The sequence below is a fragment of the Silene latifolia genome, chromosome Y (genome assembly GCF_048544455.1).
Source record: "Silene latifolia isolate original U9 population chromosome Y, ASM4854445v1, whole genome shotgun sequence".
Lineage (NCBI taxonomy): Eukaryota > Viridiplantae > Streptophyta > Magnoliopsida > Caryophyllales > Caryophyllaceae > Silene > Silene latifolia.
This window is the reverse complement of record NC_133538.1, coordinates 195,548,089-195,559,189: the sequence shown is the minus strand read 5'-3', so window position 1 is coordinate 195,559,189 and position 11,101 is coordinate 195,548,089.

Sequence of the window (11,101 nt, the reverse complement as noted above, 5' to 3'; positions counted from 1 at the left end):
TGGCAAGAAGAAGGGCGGTTGGAAAAAGCACAATCCTAATATCAAGTGCTTCTACTGCGATGAGTTAGGCCATATACAAACTGTATGTCCTAAAGCAAAAGAAGATTTGAAAGAGTTGAAAAAGACTCGTGCTAGTGGGGTTGCAGCTATGGCAGAAGTTGATGATGGTGAGCTCTTAATGGTTCATGGCGAAAAGGAACCTAGTGAGAGTTGGGTGTTAGATTCGGGAACTTCCTATCACATATGTGGAAGAAGAGAGTGGTTTTCTTCTTATGAAGAATGTGAAGGAAAGATGGTTAGTTTGCCAAATGGTGATAAGGCAAAGATTGAAGGGATTGGTGAAGTTAAGGTGAGACTTCATGATAGCCAAGTTAGAAGGTTTGGTGATGTGAGATACATACCAAACATTAGTAGAAATTTAATCTCATTAGGTAGATTAGATTCTAAGGGTTGTACCATTCATGTTAAGAATGGTGTTTTGGAGGTCACTAAAAATGGCAAGGTGATTCTCAAGGGTAGAAGAAGTAAAACTAACTTATTCTTATTTGATGGAAGATGTGTTGAAGATGGGTTAGTTCAAGGGGAGGTACTCTCAAGTGAAGGGGAGGTGCTTCCAAGTAAAGGTTGGGTCGCTCCGCTGTATAATGGACAAGTCCAAAGTAATGTTGGGCTTAAGGGGAGGTTTGTTGGGAAGTAACCCCAACATTATTGATGTGTTAGTAACATTAGAGTCTTTATGTCAAAGTTATGTTATAAGTCTAATGTTTATGTAATAGTTAAATGTTAGATGTTATAAGTGTAAATATTAGGAGTTAGCCTTGAAGGATGTAATGGCTCTTTATGTTACTAGATAAGTTAGGACTTAGGAACTTATATAAATAAGGGTCTTAGTCATTGTTGGAAAGTAAGAGAGTGTGCTTAATAACCCGAGTTAAGCATAGTTGGAAATCTTAGCTAGTAGCTAAGTGTTGGAGGATTGAGATTGTATTATTGTTAAGGTTTAAGAATAATAATACAAGTTGGGTTGTGGTTAAGTCCATAACAAAATATTGTGAGTCTTTGCATTTTATATTATTTGTACCAAAAACCCCAACAATTAGTTCCTAATTCTTAGCTTGTAGTTCCTCTAATTTAGCATCTTGTTATTTAGGATAGTTAGGTCTCTATTGCTAACTTCGTATATTAGATTGCTAAATAAACTATGCATGTCACAAAATTAAATAAATAGAATAGACTCCAAATAAACAATATAAAACAAAAACATATATAGAAGATCTAAAATATGCATATAAGGAGAATAAAGAGTCAGCTAAAAATATGCATATGAGAATAAAAGCTCATCTTGATTAATTACTTGCATTTACCTACTTTTATAGCAACTAAAAAATCAAATTTTATCTCATCACGATAAGTAGTTTTTCACTTAAATGGTGGGTCTCGAAGTACTTTCCATATTATAGTCAAACTGATGTAAGTGTTTCAGAATAATTGGACTCTCTGTATTCGCTCGAAAAAGTTTCCTTTATTAATATAGATAGATACATTGATTGATTGATTACTCATTGTTACTACTATATTACTTTTGTGTTACTCTGATATTAGTTCTATGTATAAGGTAACACTACAATAATAACGCTATAGTAACAACACAATAACGCTACAGTATCACAATAATAACACTACAGTAACACCACAATAACACTACACTAACACCACAATAACAGTACTACAATAGTACTAGGCTAACACAACTTAGTAGTTGAGTAACACTAGAGTAATAATACTAATATAACACTACAATAACACTACACTAACACGTACTAGAATAACACTACAATAACACTAAAGTAAGACTACAATAACATTAGAGTAACACTACAATAATATTACAATAACATTAGAGTTACACTACAATAACACTACAGTAATACGACAATAATACTAAAATAACACTAGAGTAACACTACAATAACAGTAGGCTAACACAAGTCTTTTAGGCCCGGCCCGGTCCGGTTTTGGACCGGTGAACATCCCTATAGGTCGTTCATCGTAAGCCTCTTGTTAGGCATGAGTTTGTGTTACTCTTATGTTACTCTTGTGTTAGTGTTGTGTTTCTCTGAATGATACTCTTATGTTACTTTTGCGTTACTCTTGTGTTACTCCTATAGTCTTGTGTTATTCCCTTATTATTCTTGTGTTACTTCCGTGTTATTCCCGTGTTATTCTTGTGTTACTCCTATGTTATTCCCGTGTTATTCTTGTGTTACTCTTATGGTAATCCCGTGTTACTCTTATGTTATTCTTGTGTTACTCTTGTGTTTTTTTTACCCTTGTGTTACCTTAACTCTAAACGCTAAACAAGGCTCTTTTTTATAATTATTAATGCTTTGATTAATGTAAAGGGCACATAATACACGAGTCAGATGAAATGAAGTTTACATCTCCCATAAAAAGAGAAGTCAAAAGGTCATAACTCATAAGTGGGAAAATGAGGTTTAGCAATACTGAACACGGGTGAAGTGCAAGCTTTGAAGTACATGTAATCGTTTCTTTTTTTTTTTTTTTGACAGCAGTAAAGAAAATGTTCTTACAAAGTAACTACCCGACTCTCGGAATCGGATTTATTACTACATTATTAGGAAGAGCAAATAAATTACAGATGGGTTGATAATCAATATAGGCTTCTTAGCTGGACGATCAGAGCTGGCCAATTGCGCGAACATTTCTTTTCTCTTCTTTAACAACTGAGCCTCAGAAGAGTACCTCTAACAAGACACTTACGCCACGAGGACGTAGAAATTTATGGGAGAGAGATCTACTTTTTGAGAAAGTTGATAAATTGTGTCTTGAAAGTTCATCCCCTTTGCTATGATTCATCTTGAACATGGTGATTCTCCGCCTCTCTTGCACATCATGAGTAGAGGGGTACCTGCAAAACAAAGGAGTAACAGGGGCGCCTGATGGCTTCTCAAATGAGAGAATCTTACACTTCTTAGGGCGAGCTGAAAAGACGAAAGGCTAATGGTCATTAGAATCATCCTCAGCTTGGGGGACATGAGTACCGGGAGGAGGGAAATTGTCACAAACTGAAGATGCGCAAGACGTCACGGCCCCAGTAGAGGACGAGCTCAAACTTACGCTAGGAATATCAGGTTCTACCTTGATAATATCGGAGGGGGTAATGTCTTCCTTCATTACCCCCATCATCTTAGATTTCCCCTTTTTGGGACCTCTCCTCTTTTTCTTCTGGTAACATTGTTCCTTTATAAAGTCTATCTCCTTAGTAGTCTCACCCTTAAGGATTTGAATTGTTAAAGTTGACAAATCACGTTTACGGTAAAAGCTCACCGTTCTCCCTTCCAGCAACTTTTTATAAGAATTTGTTGGGATCCTTAAAGTAGAACTACCACCTCCCTTTTTGGAGAACTCAAGAACTGACTTATTAGCACAAATACTTTGAACCTCCACCTCTTCCATATTCACACTCTCAGTATCCCGTATACTCACATCACTTTGTTCTTCCATCACCTCCGTAACCACGCTTTCACCACTATCATTTATACCCACAATAGATGCCGAAACATGAACAGACTTCTTGTTGTTCTCCTCCACGCAATCTTCATTAGCAACATCCAGCACTCTTTTTCCATTTTCCTTTATGAGAAGATGACCTTTTACCACCTCTAATTCCCTTAACACATCCCTATTACTTGGTTCCACCATTAAAGCATTAACCAGATCCAATTCAGCTTTCGAAAATCTTTTCAACTTCATATAAGCAACCGCCCTACGAAAAAGTGCCTTAACATTACGAGGAATGTGTTCAAAATCATGGAACATAAACCCGAGGCAGCTCTGTATTCCTCAAGTTTCAGGGCACATGCAGCCATATTAGACATAAGATAAACAACAAGGTCAGATAACGATTGAATATCTTCACCTCCAATATCTCCCAAACTCAAACTAAGTAATTTACAAGCTTCATCGTAACACTCCACGGCACTATCAAAATCATTTTTCCTAAAAAGACCGTTCCCCTTATCTTTAAGCTCCTTTACCTCCACTAAAATTAACGGAGCTTACCCCTGCAATTTCATAAAGTAGCCTAACATCATATCCCCATTATTCTCCATAAACCCATCGCTGATATTGGTACTAGCAAAAGTTTCAAGAAACTTTTGATAAATGTTATCGGAAGACATAGATACACAATTCCGAAGAAGGGATACAACACACTACAACACCGAAACTGTAACGCCCCCATATTCAGAGGAGCCTTAACTAGGCCTTCCTTAGTATATAAGGGCATTACCATCTTGGTTGCCCGAGGACAGTAATAATCAAACGTCGATAAAAGAACTATTATGTTATATTACAAGTGATTTAAAACCAACTAATGATACAAACGATACAACTCAAGGACTACTCGCTACAACTATCAAATCTCGTGAGGACTCATCCCTGCCCGGACTCCAGCTATCCACGATATCAACACCTGCTAAGATAGACTGCTCACCATAAGGGATCACGGCAGACACATAGACAACAAGACAACCACACAAGGTCAGTCCTGAGAGAAGACACAACAAAGGCAACATCATCTAACAATACAATCCAACACAATCAGTCACACGCACCAATACACCCACTCCAACCAATCTCCATCACCGACTGTCCACTGGACCAGCCCTTCCAGTGGGGGACCGCAGCCGTACCCACCAAATCCCCGCTCATCATACCGAGCGATAACCCTGTCCCGTTAATGTGCACATCCCCTTCCGTGGCGGGTTCCACGAAGGGCGAAACTAGGGCCTGAAGCCACTCCCGCAAGTGACTCCACTCAGCCGAGAACGCATCTCGAGAACCAGAGACAAACAATCACAATTACACCACAACATCAACAACCGTCTGAATCAATCAACAACGACACAACAATCGACACACTAGACTATCTACAAAAACTGAGTAGGCGAACCTACCTTTAAGCAACTGCAACCAATCCACGCCAACATATGACATATCCAGCAACCAAGCAAAGCCTATGAGGAGAAACTCGGCAAAAGACCGCTACCCGACTCAAGCTATGCTTTTCTAAGGCGCAAGGACCTTCAAGAGGCTTCCATGGAGGTTTTATGGTGAAGGGAAGGGAAAGAGGCGACCAAAGGATAGGAGGAATGAGGCGGAAATGATTTGCGGATTTAACAAAACGCGATAAAAAACCCTCGCTGAAAACTCGATACTCGATCGAGTACCCCACATACTCGATCGAGTGACCCCCTACTCGATCGAGTAACTACGCTACTCGATCAAGTAGCCTCTACTCTATCGAGTACCACACTTGACACGTAACCCAAGATAGTTTTAGCACGCACTTCTAAGACCTATTCCCGCTCCCAAGGTCAGTCAACGCTGGTCAAAGGGTCCCTAAAAGGGCGGGTATTACAATCTTCCCCCTTAAAAGAACTTCGTCCCCGAAGTTCAACTCACCTACCTCAACGCACAAGACACGGGAAAAACACGACATCACCATTCTTCCTACTCAAGTCATTACTCCCCCGAAATGCCATCCCCCAAGTCATCATCATCACTGTCTAACGCTCTACATACATGTATATCGACTCTTGTCAGCTATCGTATAAAACACCAACCTCGCACTGCAAACCCACACCAACAACGATCACCCATCATATTACGGGATTACTTCATTTACTAGTAACAATCATCAACCCGAAACACATCCCACATCAATCTGTCGCCTCACTATACTACCATGTTACTCAACAACGCGATTCTATTACCACACATGGCACCACATCTAACACTTCATGACCGACCTTTAAAACATACTATCATATTCACTTCAACGCATGAATTACTCAATAAACCAAGGTAACAAATTACAACTTCATACAAGCAAAGTGACCAAGGTACTAGAAATTTTGTAATTAAACAACGAAGTATTATAAACGAACAACAACATACATTTCAAAATCAGCCTTTTTATTTTGCGACATTACTCTTCCCCTCTAAAAAGGAACTTCGTCCCCGAAGTTCACTACTAATTTTACCACATATATTACCTATTACTTGCTTCGTAACGTAAATTAGAACCATATTATTTATTATGGACATTACTCACTAAGCCTATACTCGTTAAATTAGAAATCATACACAATCCACCGGAATAACTAGCCGCCGTCGATAAAGCATATTAATATCGTATGCACAAGCGTATGAAAAGATGTAACTCCGGCGAATAGATCGTAATATGGCGGATGTAATATTAAAGCAACAAGAGACCATCACTACTCCACTATTTGTTACGGATATGTATATAAAACTCAAGCACGACTTCTAACATATGAAATTAACGGTTCAAAGATGTTACTACGCACTAATAACCACGTTAAACATCAAACTTGCAATTATAAAACAATTGAACACTTTTAATTTTTGAAAACTTCCTGTAACAGTGTTACTCGATCGAGTATGTAGTGGTACTCAATCGAGTGCCCTGCTACTCGATCGAGTGTCTTGGCTACTCGATCGAGTAGCTCTGAGATCAGAATGTCTCTTTTCTGCCACACCTATAGCTACTCGATCGAGTACAGGGTACTCTGTCGAGTACCTATAGGTCGAAATTCTTGGGAAACCTGCCATAACCACACATATATATACAAAATCGTCACATAACTTGAGTCGGAATGACCTCCCGACTCATAAAATCCCGCCACAAAGTCAAGTAGTAAATCCGGCCTTATGGCCAAGCATACAAATCCGAAAAATAAAAGGTTTTAACAACCAACAACTACCAACATCCGCGACCAACAATCATAACCAAGATAAAGAAATAGGAGTATCACTCCTACTGCTGCTGCTCCTCCTCCATCACCTCATCACCACCACCACCACCTCCCGAGGTGCCCGCTTCCGATGACCCGATCCCTGCATCAACTCCCGCTCCATCTCCCGGACCTACGTGCCATGGGGTACAACCACCATAGGGAAAGGACTGAGGCGTCCCCCAAGCTGACTGATCCACCTCATAAGAGTGGAAAACCCCAATATAGTCCCCAACACCACTCCACCAAACCGGATGCGGTCCCTCGGTCCCAATTCCCTGAGAGTACGCCATCTCATGCATGTTCCGGAGTGTCAAGGTAGACGACACTCTCTCTGTTAAGTAACTCGATCGCGTCTTCGGGGTGTCAAGGTAGGGGTAGCACGGAAAAGGGTGCTGCTGTGGTGGTGCTACCGGCCGTGGTCTGGTCTCAGTAGTCCTCTCTCTCACTCTACAGGGTCCTCTCCCTAACCTGGGCCTCTCCTCCCTGACCGCCGCGTTCTCCCCCTTCTTTGGCTCGGGCATCACCTCTAGAATCGCGTCATCGATGAGGTAGGTCTGCAACTGGCGGGGCACATCATCATCTTCCTCCTCCTCGTCGGAGTCAACAGCTGTCACCACCGGCTCTAACGGCTCGGTCGGTGGAAGGTGCTCAGGAGCCGGGATCCCCATCCAACTCATCCCCCACACTCTCCAGGCTAGGCTACCGTCGGCCAAGGTTCTCAACCATTTCAGGTCGAGATAGTAGTCACGGTCCATCGTAGGCACCGGTGTAGCCAGAGGCACGTAATCCGTACAAGCCTCAAAGGAGGTTAGCTTTTCAGCTAACCGAGTAGCGATGGCACCACAACTCAGGTACCGGGAAGAGGCAGTGGCCATCCAAGCAAGGCTTGCGCAGACGATGGCAGGAGCATTAAATACCACTTTCCTGGCCCGCTCCGGGTTGAGGTAGGACATCAGAAGTAACACCTCATGGTTGTTCAGTTTACTGATATCTGGTCTATCATAAAGGAGGTTCGAAAGAGAACGGAGAAAGACCCTCAAGGTAACATGCTGAACATCATTAATCAACATGTTACTTGAGGTGGGAGCTGGCTTTCCGGTCAGACAAGGCATTAGGCGGCAGACACCGCACTCAGCAGAAATATCAGTGATAGAGTCCTTGGGAGGCTTGGCCAACCCAAGGTGAGAAGCAAAAAGGTCCATAGTCAACAGAAAACTGGTGTTCATCAACCTAAACTCAACGGTTTGGGCAGCTGGATCATAACTAAAGGAGCTCATAAACTCCAAAGTGAAAAAAGGGTAGGAATGTTTCCTCAGCCTATACAAACCCGTAAAGCCCAAAGTCTCAAATATATGACGGACATCCGTCTCTATTCCTAAATCCTCCAACAGTATAGTATCTATACACCTCGCCGGCCTCATCTTGCGTTTTTGCAAAACTACAAAACCCTCTCTCTGTTTGAAATCTACAAACACAACAGAAGGGTACTCCGGAACTGCGGGTACCACGGGTCCACTCCCCTCCCCAATCTCAGGTTGTGTCACCCTCTCCCGTTTACTCTGATGGGTCCCTACGTTCGGTCTCGGCATCTGTTTCAGCATATGATTTAAACAAACTTGTATAAACATGTAAAGCATACCATTCACGCAATTGAACTTGGATGCAAAACTAAGTACACACTTTCACCAGTAATTTCCCAATTTGATATGCACATTCAGTTTATAGCTACTCATGTTTACTAGTTGTGAAAAGTTTATCATGGTGAATACATATGCTTAATAAATTCCAACATCCTAGCATGATTCTAAGGTCACTCCATACACACTCCTAATAACATGTGAGGCATTTGTACAAGCTCATGGCAAAGTAACTTAGGACATATCATCATCACCTTCAATATTAGAAACAAACAATTCAATTAGGCTTGTCAGACGGTCTTTACACCTGTAAAAATTTTGATATATTCCCCATCAATTAACATTACCACTATCATATTGGAGTTTATCCCTTACCTAAACATTCATATTCAACACCCAATCTCAAATATAGAAGACGAATTTCAATTTGGGGCACTTTTAAGACGGAGTTTTAAGGCAACTTTTTAGGGTGAAAATCATCAAAATTCATCCTTCAACATGTTATAAACAAGGTATAGTACTCAATTTCATCATCTAATCCATGTAAAACAACCCAAATCGATTTTGATTTTTGTAAACCTTAGAAATTTCGACTTCCATTGGGCAATTTCTAGCCTAATCTACAACAATTAATCACCAACATTCATGAAAGGGAAGCATGGGAATCATATTTCAGCAATTAAAAACAACAAATTAATCATATGAATCGAAGTTTCAGATTATACAATCATTCTAACAAATTTAAAGCAACAAAAACATGTAAATATGGAAGAAATCATACCTTGATTAAGTAGTAAAGTAAAAGAACGAAATCAAACAAAGAAAATAACCCCAAATTAACCACTACCAACACAAGAATATGAGAGATTATGAGGGTTTTGAGATCTTAGGTTTCGAAATAGGAAGAAGGAAGAAATAAGGGTTTTAAGAAACCCGTAAGATTAGCTGTAGAGTAACCTACTCGATCGAGTATCTATGGTACTCGATCGAGTAGGAGCTATTTCGTCGAGTATCTGCAGAAATTTTTCCACATCCCGACGTCATAGCTTCCTAACTAGATCGAGTGAGGTCTACTCGGTCTAGTAAGCACTCGCACTCGGTCAAGTATAGTTAAGTACTCGGTCAGAAATACGAGATAATTCGAAGATTCCTGCAAAAACAATACCGCATGTCAATTCCAAACTGAGTTCAGAATTCGCCACTAGTCATCACACTTACTCACGCATTACCATTATTACCCAAGCTTACCATATCGTCTCAACAATTAAGGCTTATGCCATACTATGCTACAACAAATTACCCAACTCGGTTTACCTGCTACCGAGTCATTCATAAGCATAATCACGTTATCATACCTTACTTAAACTTATTTTACCACATTACTACCAAACTCGTGTTCACATCCACATGAAACATATAATTAACATTAATTCGTTCTTTCACATGTCAAAAAAATATAATGTATACCCTACATAACAAATTAATCTATCATATCCAAATCCAATCATAAGCAAATCATCTTACATAAATCGTTAGTCACGCAGCGGAAAAATTTCAACCACTCAACAAGGCATATATACATTACTATATGCTATGTTTCATATTATAACTCAACAATTCTATAACCATACCGTTATTAACAATCCTGAAGCAAATACCAACACGATTACTATTCATACCATAGCATACACTTTCACATTTTACCACTCTATCAACCACACCCTTGCCATGTTTCTCATACTCATCGTATAAACGCACTAATCATGCCAATACTTCACTAAGCAACATCCAAATGCAACTACTATACCCACCTCTACGTTAGCAAAGACTCAACCTCAAATGATTCCGACATAACTAACATGCACATCACATAAATACACACGGACTCCACATTCCCACACCCTGTGACTGGCTTAAGTATTATGGGGCCAAGATTTTGAAATGAGGGCGCCTACTCACCCAAAATCTAGCATCAGCTGGGGCTCCCATTATACATACACCAGGTTCATTTTATTAGACTCGCTAGGTTCATTAAGTTCATTTGTTACAGGTTCCAAAATCGTCGCTCTGATACCACTTTGTAACACCCCCATATTCAGAGGAGCCTTAACTAGGCCTTCCTTACTATATAAGGGCATTACCATCTCGGTTGCCCGAGGACAATAATAATAAAACGTCTATAAAAGAACTATTATGTTATATTACAAGTGATTTAAAATAAACTAATGATACAAACGATACAACACAAGGACTACTCGCTACAACTATCAAATCTCGTGAGGACTCATCCCTGCCCGGACTCCAGCTATCCACGATATCAACACCTGCTAAGACATACTGCTCACCATAAGGGATCACGGCAGACACATAGACAACAAGACAACCACACAAGGTCAGTACTGAGAGAAGACACAACAAAGCCAACAACATCTAACAATACAATCCAACACAATCAGTCACACGCACCAACACACCCACTCCAACCAATCTCCATCACCGACTGTCCACTGGACCAGCCCTGCCAGTAGGGGACCGCAGCCATACCCACCAAATCCCTGCTCATCATACCGAGCGATAACCCTGTCCCGTTAATGTGCACATCCCCTTCCGTGGCGGGTT